The 23,782-nt window shown below is 46.1% G+C and overlaps 1 pseudogene across 1 annotated transcript in view; it reads left to right on the top strand.

The window, feature by feature from the left end:
* LOC307092536 (cytochrome b-c1 complex subunit 2, mitochondrial-like) overlaps positions 1-22,630 on the top strand; it is a 31,857-nt pseudogene extending 9,227 nt beyond the window's left edge. Inside the window, exon 2 of the transcript in view lies at positions 21,430-22,630. The product of the transcript in view is annotated as a cytochrome b-c1 complex subunit 2, mitochondrial-like (transcript). The remainder of the gene's footprint in view (positions 1-21,429) is intronic.
* Positions 22,631-23,782: the final 1,152 nt, after the last annotated feature.

The raw sequence follows: 23,782 nt of genomic DNA, 5'->3' as shown, positions 1-23,782 counted from the left end.
CGCCCCTTCACTGGGACCCCAGACACTCTCCTGCCCCCCCGCCGTGGCCACCACGTTAGCTGACAATTTTTTTCAGAATCCAAAGTGAATGAGGATGCTGGGAACCTTGGGCTTTCAAAACGCAAGTCAGCTCCTCTGGGGAGGCTGGAGGCAGGCGTGGCACCCAGCCTGGGTGTGTGCCAGGAAGAGAGTGAGGTGGAGCAGGGAGCCAGGGTGAGAGACAACATGTTCCCTGGGGCAAGATTGGAGCTGGAGTTGCTGAGCATGGAGCCTGGTCTCCCAGAACAGCTGAGTCAGACTCGTGGCCAGGGCAGGAGGTCAGGGGAGCTCTGAGGTTGGAGGGCAGTGGCTGGTCCTGAGAGGTGTGGACACTGAGAGCCTTGAACTCAACAGCCTGAGGCTTTGGGGTCAGAGGGCCCAGGTTTGAATCCTACCTCTCTCTCTTCCCAAGGCGTAAAAAAATGAGGTGTCTGTATTTTTTGCATAGACATCTTGCTGCAAGCATTTTTGCTGCAAATATTTTGCCCCATAACTAATTGGCCTTAAGGCAATGTTGCTGTAAAAAAAATCATGAAAAATAAAAGGGGACTTTAAAAGAGCATACATTTTAAAGACTTCATTAGAAAATAAAAAGTACTCTATGAATACACTGTGTGTAGGTTCCCATCAATACTGCACGAATAACTGATTTTATTTTGTGGATTGTGCCTAAGCAGTTGTCTTGGTTCCATGGGACATGTGGATTCAACGCTGCACCGTCAAAGAGGATGTGGGCCCCAGCTGTCTGGCTCAGTGGGCAAAGCTTCAGCCTGTGAACTGAAGGGTCTCAGGTTCGATTCCAATCATGGTTGCAGGCTCGATCCCGTGTGCAGGAGGCAACCAATCGATGGGTCTCTCTCACATCCATGTTTATCTCTCTCTCCTCCCCCCCCCTCTCCTCCCACTCCTCTCCACTGTCTCTGAAAAAATCCAGGAAAAATATCCTCAGCTGAGGATTTAAAAAAGAGGAAGAAGAAATTGACTCATGGGAGACAAATCAGTAGCACCTGGAAGAAATACTGACCATCTAACACCGCGCCCCCCCAGGCCTACTCGTCACTATATAGACCATTATGAGGGTGAGCTCAGATTTATACAGAGATATAAACACGGGAGTAACAGCAGGAACTTCATCAATGGAGACAGGAAACCAAGGAAACAAGCACCCCTTACGGAGCCCCTTTCATCCCTGGAATCAAGAGGAAGACTCCCTGTTGGATGTTTGATTGACAGCTTTCAGGGCCCATGCCCCCTCCTGCAGCCCCACATCTGGGTCAGCCCTGAGGAAGTCCTGCCCTGCCATGGCCACAGCCAAGGGCCCGGTTGCTGGGGACACCGTATCTTCCAAAGACCAGAGGACACTCGGGGTCTCGTGGGAAATAAGAGATACTGACACCCCACTGCCCAGCTCCCTCTGTGGAAGGAAGACTCTGGCGCGAGGCCCCTGTGCAGTTACAGGCAGGGTCTGGGCCGGACTCACACACCCAGCACCAGCCAGGGCTCTCCCTCAGTCCCAGGCCAGCCCCTCCGGAAAGGGGAGCCGCCCGCTGTGAGGCTCTGCTGGACACTCCCCAGGGTAGACGGTCCCCAGCTCCCAGGTGCTGCTGGCAGGCCTGTGCTTCTGGAAGGTGAGTCAGAGAAGGAAACGGGGGTTCCCGCCTGTCCCAGGCTTCCCTGCTGCCTTCCTCGGGGCCCAGCAGCTAAGCAGGCTGAGCCTCCTCCTGGCAGCATTGGGGTGTTCTTTCCACCTGGCTTCAGGGAACCCCTCCCGGGGGCAGACAAGAATGTGAGGAATTTCATCTCTGCTCCAAGCAGGTCAGGTATGCAGGGTGGGGAGCCTGTGACAGGTGGAAAACCCGGGTTTCCTTTTCTGATTCACCTGCCACAATTACCTACCAGGGGAGGTGGGGGAGGCCCCAGGTGCGGGCACTGGGGTGAATGGGTGTCCCGACCTTGGGCAAGTGTCTTGGCAGTGGCCACATTATGATAGGTTCAGCTGATGCCCACTCTCGCCATAACCTGAACTCAGCCCCAGGTCTGTTTAAAGAGAGACCCCCTCCCTCCTCCTAGAGGGACCCAGGGAAATACAACTGGGATGTGACAGTGATACACAAGATCACAGGCAGCCAATGACCTTGAATGTTTTCCCCCAGATGTTCTCAGGCCTGTAGATGGACTGGGAAAGTGGAGTGATGCAACCTGAACAAGGAGGAGGAGCCAAAGAATAGCCTGGTGGATCATGGGAGATGAGGGGCGGGGCTTCACACCTCCCTACCCCCAGGTTATTCCGTTTTGTCAGGCTGACTCCGCCCAATAGAAAATTGCTCTCTTGACCTGACAGTCTATTCTAAAATGCAAACACTGTGAGAAAGAACATAGGTATTTGGTTTCAGACATTCACAGAGGCCCTGGCCGGTTTGGCTCAGTGGTTAGAGCGTCGGCCCTGGGACTGAAGGATGGCAGGTTGGATTCTGGGTTCAGGGCACCTGGTACTCCCTTGCGGGCTCCATCGCCAGGCCCCAGGAGCAGGCCTGTGGGAGGCAACCAGTGGGTGTTTCTCTTTCCTCTCTCCCCCGCCCTTCCACCATCTCTAGACAAATCAATAGAACAAATATCCTCTGGTGAGGATTAAAGGGAAAAAACAACAAGATATTAACATTAGAAACAGTGATTCATTTATCTAGTTCCAAAGCTACAATGGAATTATTGAATCAATCTCTTTTTTTGGAATCAATCTTTCCTAATGGCTGCCAAAGATAATTTATTTTATTTTAATTGAGTATATTTGACATATAACACTGCGTAAATATAAAGTGTAGACCTGTTACTTGATACTTTTGTATGTTGTAATGTGATTGCTGTTGTAGCGATACTTATCGCATTACATAATTATAAATTTTTTTTATAATTTGCATTTGTAGAGTTGACGTTCTGCTCCGTAGCCAAAATATTCCTTCCTCTGCTCCCTTTTCATTATCGAAATTGACAATGCAGCCTGTGCATTTGGGGGGTTCTCCAGGTCCCCCATGCTGATACAAGGATTCTTTTCGTGCTGGCGTTTTTCTCTTCTCAAAACGTCCCAGTTCTTTCCTGGAACGTCTTCACTCTTTGTATCAACAGCATGTGCCAGACTCCGCTGGTCCTTTCTTACCCAGACCTGGAATCACCATTTCCCCAAGAAGCCGGGTCCTCCGGGTGGGGGTGGGGGGGTCTTTAGAGACAGAAGGGCTCCCAATACCCATCCACTGCCCCCGAGATCCTCCCTCACCCCCCGTGTTTCTGACTTAATTCTTCCACAGAGAAAACCACGGCACTTTGCAACACGTCAACGGACATTATCGCTTGCTCAGTCCTACACATGAAATATTAAGATTTTAGTCTGAGTAGAATCTGATTCATAAACCTTTTCCACATAGGCCTTTATAAGGCATTTTTACCAACCTGCTTAAACTCATCCCCTATATTTTCTTCTAATAATTTTGTTGCTTTTTCATATTTACCCTTCTATGTGGTTTTATGAATGCTGTGAAGTTGGCATCTAACTATTTTTCTTCAAGTTGATGGCCATAAGTCAGATATTATTTTAAAATATTCCATTGAGCTCTGGCCTGGGAGCTACGTTGGTTAGAGCATCGTCCCGATACGCCAAGGTTGTGGGTTTGATGTCCGGTCAGGGCACATACAAGAAGCAACCAATGAATGTATGAATGAATGTAGCAGCAAATCAGTATTTCTCTCTCTCTCTCTCTCTCTCTCTCTCTCTCTCTCTCTCTCTCCCTCTCTTTCTCATCTTTCTTCTTCTCTCTCTAAAATTAATAACTAAAAATTTGTTTAATTATTCCATTTATTCTCATTGATTTGAAATTGTATCTTCACCACACAATAAATGCACAGATATAAATGGACCAGCTATTTATTTTGCTTCAGCTCACCTGATTTGCATCCATACATCTGTCACATGACCACACTGCTTTTATTTTAATTTTTAAATCTTTATTGTTGAGAGTATGACAGATGCCCCCTTTTGTCCACACTGCTTTTCATGAACATACATGTACACAGTGCTTTGATTTAATATTATTAGCATCACAAGTAATTCTTGACTATTTTCCCAACCCTACCTTTTCTATCTGTCTCTGAAAATAATTTTTCCCAGAAAATTCACTTTCTGATGTTCAAATTGTATGAACAACTGATTGGAATGACACTATATATATTTTTATATATCGCAGTGTTTTGAAAAATAAGTTCTTCCCATCTGGGAATGTGACATTCCTCCAGGGAGTATTACGTGTTTACAAGAAAGATAAGGTAACAGTTGTGTCTCATTTTTTTTTTTAAGCTAACATCACTGCTGCACAACCCTGAGCTATCCTGGAAAATCTTGGTTCTTCAGCCCAGTTAGGTCACCTGACCACCTGACCATAGTGACAAAGACACCAGACCAGACAACATCAGGACCTGAATTAATCAGACTAATAAACACCACTGAAACTGGCCCCGAACTAACCCATCAGCTTCCCCTGTGACCCCCAACCCCTAGAATGTAATCGCTGCCTTACAAAGCGCTTGGTGAAAAACCATTGGGAGGCCTGGCTGGGTAGCTCAGTTGCTAGAGCATCTTCAGGATAATCCAAGGTAGCTTTTGTCTCAGGTCACAGCACATACAAGAATCAACTAATGAATGTGTTTCTCTCTCTCTCTCTCTCTCTCTCTCTCTCTCTCTCTCTCTCTCTCCTTTCCATTCTGTCTCTTAAAAATCAATTTTTAAAAATATAGATATAAAAAAAACCACCTGAGAGTCGGGATTTTGAGCCCCCAGATCTCTTGGCCTGGCACTCTGCCAATAAATGGCTTTAATTCTCTACTGCAAAACTTGGTGTTCAGCCCTCGCTGGTTTGGCTCAATGGATAGAGCTTCGGCCTGTGGACTGAGGGGTCTCTGGTTCAATTCCAGTCAAGGGCACATTTGGTGAAACCTGGGTGAGCTGTGAGGATGAGATGGTAGTGACGTGTTATGTTAATTTCCAGGTGTTGGATCTGGTTGTGTAGGGAGGTGCCCTTGTTTGCACCAACCAGCAGGTGCAAAGGTGAGGTGATGAGGCATTCTGTTGGCCACTTACTTTCAAATGGTTTAGGAAACAAGTGAGGTAATAATATTCATCTCAAAGGATAGGTGTGAGGATTAAATTACAGGATGTGAAATCTTAGAACAGTTCTTGGCACATAATCTTTCAATAAATTGAAGATGTTATGATACAATATCAAGACAGTAAAAACATGTGACCAAGGTGATCTTTGTATGTAGCACAAGAAACACACATTTTCAGCTGTGAAAGTTTGTTTTTAACATCGCATCCATTCTAATTTGTACCAGCAGAGGGCGCATCAGCCTTAGGTTAGGGCTTGACTGGTTGTAATTTAAATAGAGCAGTGGTTCTAAAATCTTTTGGTATCAAAATCCTTATGCTCTTAAAAATTATTGAGGACCCCCAACGTGTTTTGGGTTATGTGTGTGATTTACAGTAAGGGGTCCTGGTAAACCAGCTCTCTGAGGGGAAAGTGACCCCATGCTATTGTATTTCCGTGCGGTAAATACTCCCACCATGGCCCATCTCAAGCTACCAAAGATTTAACAACTGGCTCACAGGCCTGAGAATTGAACATTTGGCTTTCTGTGTCCAGTAGGGGCCGCCACCGGTGCACCATGGGATAGCTATTCATCTTCACCTTAAACAAATTCAAACGGAGACATCTTTTAGAGATTTATGTATTTGTTTAAAAATAGCAACAATAAATCGATTCCATGTTAATATCAGAGCAATGACTTCATCACATATCACGTGGCCTCTGGAACACTTCACCTCACACTGGGGGGAAGAGTGAGGAGCAGAACCTCTCACTATTATTATGAGACTAGTTTTGACCTTGGAACCTCACGAAAGGACGTCGGTGACCCCCAGGGGTCGGGGACCATGCTTTGAGAGCCACTGGCTTAGCCTTTCTGTTCTTCAGTCTCTTCAACCCATTATCCTCCTTTTAAAAAATTAATGTTTTACAACATTTCCTTTATTATTATGAAATGAGAGTCATACACAGCATAACTTACCCATCCCGGTGTATAATCTCTCATCTCAAAGTCATTGCAGTATATTCTCTGTAAGATAGAGGAGAAAATGCAGCCAACAGCCCTTCACCAGACATGAGTGTGTGAGCACCAGGGAGGCGTGGGACTGTGGGAAGGTGACCCGGGGGTGGCACAGATGATACCAGGCCCCGCTGGGCTCAGGGTGGCTCCTGGAATCAAGCACATGCATGTTTCTGCAGTGAAACCTGAGCCCTTCACACCGAAGCGGGATGCATGCAGTCACCACAGGAGCCTGGGTCAGGCCCGGCTTGGCCATCAAGCAAGTCAGACGGCAGCCTCTCCTTTGAAGCTGCTGGGACCTTGGGTTGAGGGATTGTGGACGGCGAGCCTGTGTTTATAAGACACACGAGGTGCTCCATGAGGTCGATGCTCACGGACACAGCAGAGCCAGGTGTTCCTGCTTCTGATGGATGAAAAGTTTAGGTTTAAGATGAACAAGACAACATTCAGTCAAATGTCCGTTTTTCTTTATTTCTGACATTTTGAAGAAAGGGCTAAATGAGAGTATTCATGTGACTGTGTAGATTATGAGAGAAGCAAAAGCAGAGAACCAGCTAGACAGTGAGGCTGTGCATACACCCCGGAGACCTGCCGTGGCCGCTGAGACTTGCTCACTGAGCTCTGACAGAGGTGTGTGCAGGAGAGCTGGGGTTCAGGGCTCTGGGAAGGACCCCTGTCCTCCCTGCTGTGAGTGAGAGATTCTCCTGTAGGGGGCGCCAGAGCGCTGAGGGCCTGAGCAGGGGACTTGGGCCACAGAACCCATCAAACCGCTGCCCAGGGCAGTTATCTGCACCAACACCAACATATACCTCAGCACCCGCACAGGTGACCATGACACGCATGAGAATATTACATGTGTGTGACCGCAGACATGACTGTGAGCTTCTGCATGTTTTATTGATGTTGGGTGCCCTTATGTACAGAACCCAGATATGCACCTGTGTCACTCACTCTCAGTGCGTGCTCCAACATGCAACATCAACAGCATGCTAATATCTGCACGGCATGCCTAAGGCTAAGACATACATCTTGACACTATGTGTATTGTCAGAATCCACACGGGTTGATACTGACTTGTATGTTAATGGCAGCCTGTTGTCTGACACCTAGTGTGTGACAGTGACATACACATGGCTTTGTATGCATGTGGACATGTGTGTAGTGAAAGTGCCTGTCTGAGCCTTGTATGTCCACCCTCTAGGCTGGAGCCCTTGACCAGCAGGGACAGGTCTGATGAAGTTCTATTTGCCCTCCATTGGGCAGAGAAGAGATGCATCATAAATGCTTGAATGAATGAGCAAGTGAGTAAATGAATGAGTAAGTGAGTGACAAAGGTTATAACAAGAGACAAAGGAGGGTATTTTATATACAATAGCCAAGATACAGAAGCAATTAAATGTCCATTGATAGACAACTGGAAAAAAAAGATAAGGTACATACATACAATGGGAATATTGCTCAACCATAAAAAGAATGGAATCTTACAATTTGCAACAGCATGGATGGACCTAGAGAGTACTATGCAAAGTAAAACAAGTCAGACAGAAAATACAAATACCATATGATTTCACTTATATATTGAATCAAAAAAAATGAACAGTCAAAACACAAACAAACTCATAGATACAGTGAAGAAACTGGTGGTTGCCAGATGAGAGGGGGGTAGGGACAGAGGTTAAAAGGTTAAAGTGATGAAGAAGTACACACTGGCAGTTACAAAATAGTCCTGGGGATGTACAGTACAGCACAGGGGATGTAGTCAATAATGTTGTAATAAATATGTGTGGTGCCTGGTGGATAATAGACTTATCAGGGGGATCACTTTGTAAGGCACATACACGTCCAACCACTGAACACCTGAAACTAATATAATATTGAATGTCGACTGTAATCTTTTTAAAATTTTAAAAATTAAAAATGAAGGAGTTAGTCAGGAAGAAAGAGGACATCTGTAATACTTTAAACATTAAAGAGTTTTTTAAAAAAATAAATAAGTGAGCAAGTAAATGAATGAGTGAATGGCCATCAGTATTTCAAACTCACCAGGTGCCAGGTGCTATGCTAAGCACGCACATGCCTGATCTAATTAAGTCCCTACCACAGTCTCTATGACATAGGGCCCCACATGACACCCACTGTACAGATGAGGAAAACTGAGTCATTGAGACACTAGGTAACTTGCCCATAGCCATTCAACATGTAAACGTCAAAGCCTTGAGCCAGGTCTCCCAAACTTAAAAATGAGCATTCCAGGATCTGTTGTTATTGGAGAGAGAGAGAGAGAGAGAGAGAGAGAGAGAGAGAGAGAGAGGAGAGAAATATTGATATGTGAGAGAAACATCGATGGGTTGCTTCCTGTATGCAACCAGGGATCGAACCTGAAACCTGGATATGAGCCCTGACCAGGAATCAAACCCCTGACCTTTTGGTACTCAGGAGGATAATCCAACCAACTGAGCCACACCAGCCAGAGCCAAAATGAGCATTCTTAACCTCTTAACCTCTGGCTGCCCTAAGTCCTGATTGTGAAGGGACAACGCCCTCCCCCCATTCCTGGGACACGTGCCATCCCTCCAGGGCAGGCACTCGGCAAGTTAGAAGAACAGAAGGCAGCCTTTTATCATCAATTCAAAGGAGAGGGAAGAGGTAGAGATGGTCCCAACGAGGCTGAGAAGTTCTGTGCAACGTGGCAACTCCTGCCCCTGAGCCCTTGGGAGGTTCCATGTGGACACAACTCTAGGGAAGAGGAGTGAGGGGGTCCTTTTTCCTCTCCCATCATCATGGATCCATAGCCCTCATTAGTGAGGATGTAGAGATTTTCATCCTTATTCACAGCTGTTGCAGATGCTGTAAAAAATAGTTTAGCATTTTCTCAAAAAGCTAATAATTACCAAACAATCTAGCAATCCCACTCCTAGGCACCCACCCAAAAGAACTGAAAACAAGTGTTGCAACAAGTACTTTTCCACGAATGTTCATAGCACCGCTGTTCACAATAACCCAAACATGGAAACAACCCAAATGTCTAACAACTGATGAATGGGTTACAAAATGCAGTGTAATATCCAATGGAATAATGTTCAGCCATAGGACAAAGTGCAGTACTGGTCACTGCTACAAGGAGAGCTATTGCATGGACCTTGCAAGCATGATGCTGAGCGTAAGGAGACAAACACGAAAGGCCACACATTGCATGACCTCATTTACATAAAATATCCCAAACGGGTAAGTCACAGAGACACAAAGTGGGCTGGTGGTTGCCAGAGGCTGGAGACGTCGGGGATGGGGAGTGACTGGGGTTTTCCTTTGGGATGATGAAAATGTTTTGGAACTAAATACGGGGGGTGGGTGCCCACCATCATGAATGCACTAAATGTCACTGAATTATACATTTTAAAAGGCTAATTTTAGTTTATGACCTTCACCTCCATAAAAAAGAAAAATAGTGAGCTATCCCCAAAATTCAGGTCCTCAGTCACACTCAGCACATGTCAAGTGTTCAGTAGCCACACCTGGCCAGAGGCTACTACATTGGACAGAGCAGATAGAGTGCATTTTAATCACCATAGAACTCTCTACTGGACAGCACTGGTTAGACTTTCCTACAGTCTACATCTGGCTGACTGTTTTTTCATGGTGTTGTTTAACCTGTTCATGGTCTTTTCTGTAAGCTGGTAGTTACATCTGGAAGCTTAATCAGATTCAGGTGCAATTATTTTGGTAAAAGTGTTTCATAGGTGTTGTGTCCGTCTCCCAGGGGGCACATCCAGCGTGGTTGTGTCTTTTTGTGTGTGTGTGAGAGATGACAACAGCACCTTTCTCATCTCATTGGTCAAAGGGAGTCACATGGCCAAGCCCAACACCAATGGGCCAGAGAATGTGTTTGATTCAGAAGGCCTCTAAAGTCAAATGATAAAGTCATGGATGTATAGTTCTATAACATGGAGGGGGTAGAGATTTGGAAACAATAATTCAACATACTACAGAGAGCAGTATCTTCCATCCAATGCATTTTCCAGGAGTGACTCTCTGAGTCACAGGGAAGGTAAGTGACTTGCCCAAAGTCACACCACTGACAAGTGATGGAGCCATGATGTGAGCCCCGGCAGGCTGCCTCCAGAGCCCTGGACGGAAACTGCTACACTCCAGGGAGATAACGGAGCTCACCCAACGGGACTGTCCTGCTGTCCCAGTAAGATCGGGAACGCAAAGGGCGTAGGCTAGCACTTGGCACGGGACCCATGCGTGCTGCTCAGGACTCAGATGTTTATTAGAGAGAATCATTGATCGGCTGCCTCCTGCATGCCCCCCACTGGGGAGTGAGCACACAATGGAGCATGTGCCCTTGACCAGAATTGAACCCAGGACCCTTCAGTCTGCAGGCCAATGCTCTATCCAGTGAGCCAAACCAGCTAGGGCTAAATCTAGTTTATTATTAACCTAAGTCTCACTACTATCTCCTTGGACATAGTATATTTTGTGAGAGAGTTGTTGGCAGAACCTCAATCCTATAAAAAAAAAAAAAAAGCTTTTATTGGTTTGAGAGAGAGAGAGGAAGGGAGAAGGAGAAAGAGAGAGACGGAGGCGGGGACTTGGAGGGAGGGAACACTGGGAGCGCCCAGCTGTGGGTGCTAAAGGCAGATGGAACGCATTGGGGATAATATGGGTTACAAAGTAGCATTCAGATAACCAGAGTTGTCTTATTGCTTTTTTAAAAAGTAAAGAAATATATGTATAGTTGTGTGTGCAAGTGTAGGAGATAATTTTGAACTATAGATCTCAACAAGTTCACGTACTCTTAAGTTGTGAAACATGATCTCTTTTCACATTTACTGATGTTCATATATGGACTTTAGTATGTTGGATGAATTTTACAATAAAACTTTATTTCAAGAAACAACATATTTTTTCATACAATATCATTTAAAACATTTAACATTAGAACTGTTATGTCAAATAGGGATTGGAGATTTCATCGACAGCATATTTTGAATATATCTGTTTTTGCCCGCTGTCATTTGATTGCTCTCTTTTTCCGTAAAATATGGGATTTTTACATATTTTGGTCAAAAAACTCTTTTCTTTTCTAATATTATTTAAAGTTTTATGCTTAGTCTTTGTATTTGGGGGAGGAGGTGCGAGAGAGTACCAGATTACTTTATTTGAAGGAATGGTACAAATGAAAACATAAGTGGATGATCTAGTACTAATCTTTGTGTTTTTTTATTATTACATTTTTTCCATTTTGGAACACCTGAGGGTTTCCATTATTTGACGTATGTAAAAAAATTCTTTGTTAATCCAAGTAGCACAAAAATAAAATGAAAAGCAAAGCTCCTCTCCCATTCTTAGCTATTCTAGCATTGAATGCACTATAATTTCTGGTGTGACCTCCCAGAATTTTCTGTTTATAAAAGCATCTGCATGGACATGATGGAGGCAGGAAGTACAAGAGAGCAGGCATTCTGTCCCTGGAGGGCCCAGGTGAGGCCCTGACCTTGCCCCTTCCTATGTGACCTTGGGTGTGTGGTGCCCTCTGTGCCTCAGTTTCCTCCATGTAAAATGGTGATGAAAACCAGGCCAAATGAGCCCTAGCTGGTTTAGCTCAGTGGATAGAGCATCAGCTTGTGGACTGAAGGATCCTGGGTTCAATTCCAGTCAAGGGCACATGCCCGGGTTGTGGGCTTGATCCCCAGTGTGTGTGCGTGTGTGTGGAGGGCATGCAGGAGGCAGCCCATCAATAATTCTCTCTCATTATTGATGTTTCTATCTCTCTCTCCTTCTTCCTCTCTGAAATCAATAACAAAATATATTTTAAAAAAACAGACCAAATGAATCTTTATTTTTAAAGGACTATTAATAATGCCTGAAATATGTTGAAATATGAGCAGTGTAAACTTTTTGTTGTTTGTTTTACCTTCCATATATAAATACCTCACCCTTTTCTTTTTTTTATTTTATTTTTATTTATTTATTTATTTATTTATTTATTTATTTATTTTATTAACACTTTTCCTTTTTTAACATAATAGTTTGAAATATTTTTGTGTGAGAAGCCATAAAATCATCTCAGACTTTCTAATAGCAGAGTACTATCACAAGAATTACTTAGACAACATTTTTATCTTATAATAGACTAGAGGCCCAGTGCATGAAATTCATGCATGGGGTGCGGAGACCCTCAACCCTGCCTGCACCCTCTCCAATTCGGGCCCCTTGGGGGATGTCTGACTACTGGTTGGATTGGGCCTAAACTGGCAGCTGGACATCTCTCTCACAATCCAGGACTGTTGGCTCCTAACCGCTCACCTGCCTGCCTGCCTGATCGGCGCTAACCGCCTCTGCCTGCCAGCCTGATGCCCCTAACTGCCCTCCCCTGCCAACCTGATCGCCCCTAACTGCCCTCCCCTACTGGCCTGATTGCCCCTAACTGCCATTTTCTTCCGGCCTAATCACCCCTAACTGCCCTCCCCTGCTGACCTGATTGCCCCTAACTGTCTCTGCTTCGACCCCTGCCACTGTGGCTTTGTCCAGAAGGATGTCAGGAAGATGTCTGATCTAATTAGCATATTACTCTTTTATTAGTATAGATGTCAATAGTGTTTTAATGACATGGAAAATGTTCACAATATTAAAGAAAACAAACTAGGGTACAAAAACGTGCATGCACCATGCACCTGGTTTTTAAGAATGTGCACATGTGCTCACGTTGGTTCAGTTTACTTGTAGGGCCAGTGAGTGTTATGGACTTGAAACCCAATGGCAGTGCCCAATATGTCGGGCGCTGAATGGTTTTGTTTTGTTTCAATGCTCAGACTATTTTAGTTTTATTTTTCTATTGCTGTAACAGTAACATAATGTACAATCCACCTTTTCAAGCTTTTAAAAAAGTTTACAACCCAATGTTTTTTTTTTATGTATATTTACAATGTTGTGCAACTGTCACTACCATCTAATTCCAGAAAATTTCCATCATTGTTGGAAGCTACCCATTGTCTTCACTATCAGAGAGTGTAAATAAGGAGCCTGGAATGCTGGTGAACCTTGAGCTCTGGCAAGGGCCAAAGATATGCACCGATTGTTTAGTTGAGACAATGGTGGCTCAAGCAATTTCCTGACCAAATAGTCTCAAAGTAAATCTTTACTAATATTTACTGACCTTTAAGATAGTCTGTCTGTTACCGGAATTGCCTGCCTGACTAAGGGCAATATGTATGTCCAAAATTGAATAAAAGGTTGGCAGGGCCTGGGCATCAGCAAAGTCCTTCCCCTAGCGTTGGACTCTGCGCCTGGCCCACAATTTCCAAATTATTATTTCTTGTCTCATCTCATCATTTGCCTGTGGCCCTTCTCCAGATCCCAAACCCTAAGCCAGTGATGGGCAACCTTTTGAGCTTGGTGTGTCAAACTTCGCCAAAAAACTGAGCATAACTCGGGTAGTGTGTCACTTTGAGGAAAAAACATTATTTCGCAAATGTTTCAACCTCAGGAGCAGCAAATGTTTCATCATCGGCATGCAGCTGCCTCAGCGGCCGCGTGTCATCAGAAATGGCTACGCGTGTCAGTGCTGACACACATGTCATAGGTTCGCCATCACTGCCCTAAGCCATGCAGGAAGTGGCATCTCACACATCATTGCCAAAAGAGATCCCATGACTAAGAGCAGTCACTGCCAAGTCTCCCTTTCACAATCCTCTGGCAACCATTCATCTTCTTTCTGTCTCTAAGGGTTTGTCTTTTCTGGATATAAACTGAGTAGAATCACACAATTTGGTCTTTTGTGTTATAAGAATAAAATATTTTGGTTTTACTTAATTGTTGTGGCCATAAAGGCATTGCTAAGTAACCCACTGAGGGCATAAAGTAGTAATGATGATCTTGTCAAAGACAGTTGTATCTTCCCTTTGTTGGTGTTCAACAATCTCTTTTTACCAGAACATTCACTCTAAGGACATGAAGTTCCCCTTGATGTCTGCCTCTCTCTTCCATTGGAAAAGCCTGGAACCCAGCTCTTAGGTGGAGTTCTAGACACTTAGCTGTTCTTTGGATCCTCTCCTTGTCCAATTTGCACTACAGATGACCCTTGAATAAGTGGGATTTAAGGGTGCTGACCCTCCTGCAGTTGAAAATTCACACATAACTTTTGACTCCCCAAAACTTCGGTATCTAGGAGGGGTTGGTTCCAGGACTCCCAGTGGATACCAAAACCCATGCATGGTCAAGTCCCTTATATAAAACTAGAGGGGGGTGTCCCTCAGCTTGGCCTGCACCCTCTTACAGTCTGGGAGCCCTCAGGGGATGTCCTACTGACTACTTAGGCCCACTCCCCGCAGCCTAAGCCGCAGTCTGGCCTCCCTCTGCAGGAGGTGACCTGGCTGGTCGGGGGAAGGAGCCACCCCCATCACCCTGCCTCTGCCACCACCACAGGCCTCCCTCTGCAGCCACCCTCTGCAGGAGGCGACTGGCCAATCACGGGAAGGTGCTGTCCCTATCATCTCATTGCTGCTGCGTTGCAGCCATAGCAGCTTTGTCCAGAAGGACGTCTGGAAGGACATTCAGCTGTCTGGTCTAATTAGCATACTATGCTTTTATTATTTTAGATGATTATAGATGGCATAGAAAAATGCACTCTGTTGTCCCCCAACACAGGCAGATTCCCAGCAGTGGATGGAAAATACTATTTTCAATTCACAGATCGTTGAATCTTCAGATGGGGATCCCAGGGATATGAGGAATGACTGTCTTTATTGAAAAAAATCAATGCATAAGTGGACCCCCATAGTTTAATCCACTTTGTTCAAGGGTCAACTGTTCTCTATCTTCCCTCTATGCCCCCTCTCAGGCTTGTTTAGTCCGGGTTTACTGATATCCAGGCACCAAGTCAGCTTCTGTCTCATCGGGTGGCGCGTCTCTGACCATCAGCACTGGTCTCTGTGTCTCTGGCGCTTTGTTCACCACATTGGGCATTTCTCCCAGTGCCTCCCACACTAGTCCTGCTAATTACCTTCAGGCCAGTACAACTTTTATGGGTATAACTTCTTCAATTTTCTCTCCTTTAAACTCATTGAGGTTCTGCCAACAACCTGTATTAATAGTGTCATCTCTCCCAGCATACACTATGTCCAAGTGATGGGAGTGGTACTTAGGTTAATAAAGACCCACATTTACCAAGTGACTCAAGAGCATTTCTTGTGAGATCTCCAATGTCACATCTGCCTGTGTTCCTCACCATATCTGTTCACTCCCAATTGTGTGTCTATGTCCCTCTGGGAGGAGGAAGCTGAACTGGGTGATGGGGAGAGTGCAGGTCCCCCGGGCCTGTGCACAATGTGGCCACTTTAGAGAAGTGTCCCCCAAGAAAAGTAACACTCAGTCATCCCATCATCTAGGTGCAGAATATCTACCAAAGTCTAGTATCTAATCGGAAATTCTCCATTCACATTTGAAGGCAAGATTACCCTTGTGTTTGGGATACTTCTGTATTATGTGTGCTGAACAGTTTCCACTTACATTTCTCACTAAACAAATGTGAACTTCCTAGATCAGAGCTGATCTTACAGGTCATTCGTGGGGTCCTGGCATGGAGCCAGCAATGCAGCCCTGGCGTGGCATTGGTCAGGTCTCATTCCTTCTATTTAGCGTGGTGTGAGCGCTTGCTGTTTCCTGATGTTCCTGCTACTGCTGCAGGGCATTTGAAGCAGAAAGCGATCTGGCCTGAGCATCAGGGTGTTGGCCTGTAAGGAATGGCCTTTGCATGTAGCAGAGACCAGCTTTCCAGCTTGAAGTCCACATACTGAGGTGTCCGCCCCTCCTCCTCAGCCACATCCCACATACCTGACATTCTTTATGAAAACAGGAAGTTCCACCAAATTTCTACCTGTTCCCTGGAAGGAGTGCCCTGAGGCTAGATGGAAATAACACTCTATGCACTCAGGAGGAAATTCAGCCTCTTTAGCACCTGCTGGTAAAGGGAAGCCTGTGACATTACAGAATGCAGCATTTTGTCTGTTTCACATTTCATATTCAGGGCTCTCCCAGCACCACAGGGAGCTGTGGGAATGTCTTCTCTGGGGGAGGTTCCCGGGGTGCCTGAAATCAGGGCCCACTTGCCCTTTCCAGAGGGGCTGAGTCAGGGACAGGTGACTCACCAGGAAAATAGATATTACATCACTGTGTCTGTGACCTGCAGTGAGGCCTCATGCCAAAATCTTCCTGAGAAAACTGAGCCCAGAGAATTCAGCCAATGGGGTTTCCAGTAGACTCCTGCTCACCATGGGACCCTGAGCATCCTTTGCAGTGGGAACAACTGGGAACATGGTGGTGACTGAGGCAGCCCTGGTCCCCATCCCCATGGGGCTCCACTAGTAGGTCCAGTAGAGATGCCAGACTCATCCCAGACAGACATCCCAGAGGGGCAGCACAGAGATGGGGATGTAGAGGCAGCTTGTTGGGGATTGTTTATGGGCGTTGAGTTTTCTACTGCACAGGTGCCTGCCCTGGATGACAGAAGGACACACGGGCACCACTGAAGATGAAGCAATGCTTATCTTTGATCCCAGGAGCAGCAACAACATTGCCCTGAGGGGAAGGGCTCATGTCCATTTCTGTGTGAAGCAGGTATGAACAGGCATGAAGTGTGGAGGTTGACTTTGACTTTTTTTCCACTAGAGCCTGGGCCAAGGTCAGGTTCCTGCATGTGGGCTGGGGTGGAGGGTTTGTCCTTTGTTCTGCCACCAGGGCAGCAAAATCAGCTCACATGTGCAGTGGGGCTCAAAGCTGTCAGTCACTCGAAAAATCAAATCTTCCTCTTCTACAGGGAGATGAATGGAGCTACTTGTAAGCAGCCTATTTCACCCTTTGAGGAAGTGTGAGGATTCTAACCCAGGACTGTCTGACCCGAAAATCTCATCGCTGTTGAGTCAGGGGCTCAAAGTGTCCATGGACTGGCCCTCGATGCCCATTTCGCCAGCACAGCCTCCGAGACCCCCTGCCCTGCCCAGATCCCTCCATTTTCCCACCCACGTCCTGACTCAGCTGCTACAGAGACCAGGATCCAAGCCCAGGAGGGCGGGCTGTGCTGAGAGACCAACCCCAACTCTGCCCCAGGGAACCTGTTTCTCTCTACGTCTGGATGGTGTCCGGGCCAACCTTACACTCTTTTTGGAAGAGGCACCTAGAGGGTGCGGAGCCTACCTTGGATTCCCACAGGAAGCACCTGGGACTGAAGACGTGAGAGCTGAACCCTTTTATTTTTTGGGGTGGAGGGGACAGTTAAGTCCAGAAAGGAGACTGCAAGTCTGAGCCTTTCCGTTCTCATGTTTACGAACTATCTGTACGTGACTCCCTAGGAAAAAATAGATGCTACATCATTTTGTCACTTATAGACAGTTCAAAAACAGATAGAATATCCCAGGAATGGTTCACATTCTATTTCCAATCAACTATTTTAATTTTTAAAGTATCTCCTTTGACAAATTCATTGGTTTTACAGCCTGAAAGTGTCATGACTCACAGTTTGGGGAATATATCTTTACCCTGCAGGTGTAAGCAGGGCGGGGGGGGGGGGGGCGGTGTCGGCGGGAGAGCAGGGAGAGGAGTGTGCTGCCCCCTCCCCTTGGGATAGCACAGACATTTAGACTCTGGTATTTCTGCTTTCAGATGCTTCCTCCCTGGTCTCCTGCCTCCTGTCCACTCCCTCACAGGAGACAGACACTGGGATCTTCCACAGACTCAAATCTCACCACCTTCATCCCCTGTTTAGGACCCGGCTGTGGCTCCCAATGCACTCAGATAAAGTCCGGAATCCTCATCAAGGCCACAAGTGACTGACCCTGCCCTCTGCTCTCCCAGGGCTGCATCCCACTGAAATAGTCACGGTTCTTGCTCACTCTTAAAATCACAGCTCAGATGTGCCCTCCTCCAGGAAGCCACCCTTGATGCCCTTGGTTCCCCTTCCCAGCCCTTCAAACTCTGGGTCATTATTGTTTGGGGTGGTCTGTGTCCGCCAATGGACCTGAGAACCAGAAGGACAGGGCCTGGGACTGAGTCACCCCTGGGGAGCATCAACAGCAAAGGGCTGATGACAGACCAGGTGCTCAGGGAATATTGAATGAATGAATTAATAAGTGGATGGATGAAGCAGTGGATGACTGAATGAAAGCACTGTGTCCAGGGTGTATCTAACTCAACATGTCTGTCCTGACATACCAACTTTCTGGGAATTGGTGCCTGAAGTTCGAATCTCTCCTCCTCCAGGCAGCCTCCCTGTCCCCCCTGTAATGCTTTTGCTCAGCTGAAACCTGGATCTCATAGGCTGGGGAGGCCTAAGAGCCTCTCTGTGCAGAATAGCCTCTCTCCCAGCCTCCTCTCCGCTGCCTCTCCATCCTGCACACATAGGACCCAATGCTGCCTGGTTGAGCCAGTTGGACCAGCACACAGATCCTTACTGATATTACTGATTTGGCCACATCCATTAGCAGAAAAACAGTGCATCATCGTGCAGCTTACACAGTTTCAAAAGGAAGATAGGCAACAAAGTGCACCGTCAGCCTCCCTTAGGGGAGCGGCTTCCTCCTTCCTGATCCCCTGTGGCTCTCTCAGAGGACAAACCTCTCCCCTCCCCCACAGAGCAAGCATATTCAGCACAGGGAAGATGAATTCCTGTGAAGGAGACAGAGGGAACCTCTCACTGGTCCTGTTGCCATCACTCTTACAGGGTCATGATCTACGGGAGAGTCTTTGGACTTTTTCATCCAGAATGTCAGTGATACCAATAAATATGACAATGCCATGGGTTACATCAATCACTTCTAAGTCATCAATTGCTTACCAAGTGTCCTGCACAACTTCTCCCATTCTCTCATTCAGAGTCTCCGCTCCTCTTCCTGCCTCTCCCCTCTTCTCTCTCCCTCTCCATGAACTAAATGAAAAGAGTGGCCTTTGCAAGGCAGCCTCAGCATGAATCTCAGAGCCTGCAACTGTGCCTGAGATGTACAAGCTGCGTGTCCTTGAATAAATGACAACTAAAAAAACAAAACAGAAGTAGACTTAGCATCCTTCTGGCATTTGAGTTCCTATCTTGGTTTCAGGAGAGACCCCAGGAACCTGGAAATTTCTCATTTTTCCCACTTATTCAAGTTAGAATGTCCAAATCTATAGTCACTGACTATCAGCTTCCACTTTGCACAAGCAGGCAGGAGTCAGAATCACACTGTACAGTGAAGATACGCAGGGAAAGTAGCATTCCAGGAGCAGAAACAATGAAGTGGTGTGGACAGTTTCTTCTGCTCTCTGCACACAGGCTCCCCATTCAAATGTGTCTTCCACCGGAATAACACCCACTGTGGTCAGGTGCACAGTGACTACCCCCTGGTCCTTAGGTTGGGAGTGTGAGGTAGGACAGGTTGTTGATGAGCTCGTTCAGGAGAGTTTGAAATTTGCAAAAGAACTTGGGAAAAGTAGAAGACTTGTGGGGTTGGGTGGATAAGGCCTGTTTTGCTATTTCAAATTGGGAAAGTGGGGATGGCCCGAAGGTATATCTTATACCCCCCTTTTTTTTGCATAAGTGGCTTTATTACTGGGGGGTGAGAGGGCATTAAGCCCGTATGTTATGTATTTTTTTGTCATTTTGTTCATTGATTCTGGTTGCTTTGTAGTTCTTCTCTGTTTCTTCTTGTCTTGCTCTCTTTTCCTCTGGTTTAATGACAGTGTTTAGCGTTTTATTTAGATTTCACTTTCATTACCTTTTGTGTATCTACTATAGGTTTTTATTTTGTGGTTATCATGAGGCTCACACTTCTCAGCCTATATGTGTACCTACTGTGAATGAGCAATTCTACTTTTGGGAACAGAACCCAAATAAATTAAACAGTTGTTTAAGAATTGTTCACAAATGTTCATAGAATCAAAAGGTGGAAACATCACAAATGTCCATCAATTAATAAATGGTTAAAATAAAGGTGATATGTACATATAATAAAATATTATTTCTTATGAGTTATGAAGTACTGATCCACACTACAACATGGATTAATCTTGGGAACTTTGAGATAAGTGAAAGAAGCCAGACACACAGCACATATTGTACCTTTCCATCCATATAAAAAATCCAAATAAGTAAAGATATCAAGACTGAAAGCAGATTAATGTTTTCTAGGGACTGGGAGGAGGGTGGAAAGGTCGATGATGGCTCAATGGGGTTGGGGGTGTAGGGTGTGTTGAAGATATTCTGGTGATGGTTACACAGCATCTTGAATGCACTGAGTGCCACTGAACTTACATTGGTTAAATGGTAAACTATGTTATGTGAATTTTACCACACATATAAAAATGAAGAGTAAGAACATTTGAATGGGGTGCCTGTGTCCAGAGAGCAGAAGAGCTGTCCACACCCTGGTGCTGACCACTGTGATCAGTTTCCTTATTTCCGTTGCTGGAATGTTGCTTTCCACGAGTATCTTCACTTTAGAGTGTGATTCTGATTCCAGCCTGCTTGTGCAGAGTGGAGGCTGAGCAGGTTAAACTGAATCTACAATATATATATATTTTTTATTCTATCACTGACAGTATTACAAAGTCCTGTGGCATGGCCTCAATGCTGGGCCACGGGTCAAGAGGCAGCAATGCCACCACCCTTCTGTACCAAGCTGTTGCCAGGGGGATTCATCAGCTACCTTCCCCCCCCCCACCCGCAACCCAGCCCTGCATCACCCCAGGCCTTCCCCTCACTATGGTCTGTGCCCATGGACTATGCATAAATGCATATAATTCCTGCGTTATGCCCAGCCAGCATGGCTCAGTGGTTGAGCGTTGAGCTATGAACCAGGAGGTTAGGGTTTGAGTCCTGGTCAGGGAAAATGCCTGGGTTTTGGGCTTGATCCCTAGTCTGAGATGTGCAGGAGGCAGCCGATCAATGATTCTCTCTCATCATTGAAGTTTCTATCTTTCTCTCCCTCTCCCTTCCTCTCTGAAATCAATAAAGAGATATTTTTTAAATTCGTGGGTTAATCTCTTCCTGTCCCCTCCTCACACTCCCCTCTGAGATCTGTCAGTCTGTTCCATGCATCAATGCCTCTGAACCTTCTTTGTTTGTCAGTTTACTTTGTTCTTTAGATTCCACATATAAGCGAGATCATGTGACATCTGTCTAGAGTTCTTACTGCCCCAAAGTTGCTGCCAAAGGGAAAGCTGCAACTGCCCTACAGGAGTGCCTCCACATCCTCAGCCTTGAGTCCATCACATTAGCAAATGGTTTAGTGATTGCTTCTCTGGCAAACTGTGCTCCTGCATCAAGAATTGGTTTGTTCATTAAAACAGGCAGTGGGTCCCAGGAACTTGACAACTCAGGAACCTCCCATTGGCTTCCTCTTGCATCCGGTCTGACTACAAAAGGAGCGTCATCTTTCACGATAAACCATGGAATTGAAGCAGTCGGTGGTAAACTCACGGTGACTTCAACAGGGAAACTGTGGAGTGCCTGGAGGGATGACATCAATATTCTAATGGAGTTCCTGCTCAGTGCCCCCTCAGCACCTGAGTGTCATCAGTGGGAGAGAGCGGCCCTTCAGTCTCAGCTGAGGATGGACACAGCTGTGGCTTTTCAGAAAGCACAGGCTCATATCCTGGGAAATGTGCGTGCCGCAGCTCACTGAAATGCCTTGGCTACTTCCTTGTCTTGCTTGGATCATAGGATTGGAAACATGACACCAGATGAGTTGAATTACAATGTTCAGAACCATTTTTCAAGTATAGACATGGCTTTGTTTGGACTTGGTGTGAGTCATCTGTCAGAAGCAAGTTGCTGAAAGGTTTCTGAACACGAGGGGTGGGCTTGGTTTATCTGGTGCAAAGGCGAGACGCCGTGGAGGTGAAGTTAGAGAACAGAATGGAGTCAGTCTCCTCAGTGCTGCTTTTGTAGCTGAAAGTGCTGTCACAGGAAGTGCAGAGGCAAATGCATTTAGTGTCCTCCAGCGTGGCCTCGGCGCTGGGCCACGGGTCCAGGGGGCAGCAATGCCACCAGCCCTCTGTACCAAGCTGTTGCCAAGGGGATTCACCAGCCACTTGACCTTTCCCCTTTTAATGCCAGTTACTCGGATTCTGGACTCTTTGGGATTTACACTACCTCCCAGGCGGCAGCTGACGGAGATATTATCAAGGCTGCTTACAACTAAGCGAAAACAATTGCTCAAGGAAACCTTCCCAATACCAACATCCAAGCTGCCAAGGACAAGCTGAGAGCTGGGGACCTAATGTCAGAGGAGCCGCCTGAGGGTTTCCTGGATGAAGTCTGGCCTGGGCTCTCCTTGCTGGTTCCTACATGTACCCAACCGCAGCCCCTCTGATTTCCCAGGCAGCTGACGCTGATGCCACAGATGCTGGGAAGAAGTTAGCTTCTGGCCAGAAGGCAAGGCCAGCGGTGGAGACTTGGGGCATCACCTTTAGTTGATGAGCTGTGATGCTGAATCACGTCCCAGGAAAGAGCTGGAAGCTTTCTCAACCCAGCGCAGCGAACACATGGAACTCACAAGTCTATAACGTGCCATTTATCTTTCTTTTCAATGAGGAGAAATATCTTAAAAAGTATTAAGGCACTGCACCAGTTCATTTTGCTCAGTTAGATAAGGCATCAGCCTGCGGACTGAAGGGTCCTGGATTCGATTCCAGTCAAGGGCATATGTCCGGGTTGCAGGCTTGATCCCCAGTAGGGGGCATGCAGGAGGTAGCTGATCAATGATTCTCTCTCATCATTGATATTTCTATCTCTCTCGCCCTTTCCCTTCCTCTCTGAAATCAATCTATATACACTGAGTGGCCAGATTATTATGATCTCTGAATGCATAATAATCTGACCATTCAGTGTATATCCTATACAATAAAAGACTAATATGCAAATTGTTCCCTCAACCAGGAGTTCGACCAGCAGGCAGGCCTGTCAACCGCCCATGTCCCCTCCCATGGCCAGGCTGGCCAGACTCAACCCATGCACAAATTCATGCACCAGGCCTCTATATCTATATCTATATCTATGTCTATGTCTATGTCTATGTCTATGTCTATGTCTATGTCTATGTCTATGTCTATGTCTATGTCTATATCTATATCTATAACTATCTATCTATCTATCTATCTATCTATCTATCTATCTATGTATCTACTGAGTGGCTGGATTATTATGCGTTCAGAGATCATAATAATCTGGCCACTCAGTGTATATAAAAGGCTAATATGCAAAATGTCCCCTTGCGAGTTTGACCAGGAGATGGTGAGTTTGATCACTCGCTATGATGTGCGCTGACCACGAGGGGGCGGTGCGGAACGTGGGAGGCGTCAGCCATGTGGCGCAGGCAGTGGGCAGCAGTGGAGTGCTGCCAGTGGTGGTAGGAGAGGGGGTGCTGCCCGGCTCCCAGGCGCTGAGGGAGCAAGGGAAGGAGGAGGTGGGGAGGTGGGAAGGCAGGAAATCTGATTGGCCCTGATCGCTGGCCAGGCCTAGGGACTCTACCTGTGCATGAATTTTGTGCACCAGGACTCTAGTAAAAATATTTTTTTTTAAAAAAACAACAACAAGGTATAAATGCAGGTGATTGTCCCCAGCTGACCT

This window comes from Cnephaeus nilssonii (genome assembly GCF_951640355.1).
Source record: "Cnephaeus nilssonii genome assembly, chromosome: 20".
In the NCBI taxonomy this organism is placed as follows: Eukaryota; Metazoa; Chordata; class Mammalia; order Chiroptera; family Vespertilionidae; genus Cnephaeus; species Cnephaeus nilssonii.
This window is presented reverse-complemented; position numbering and strand designations above follow the sequence as displayed.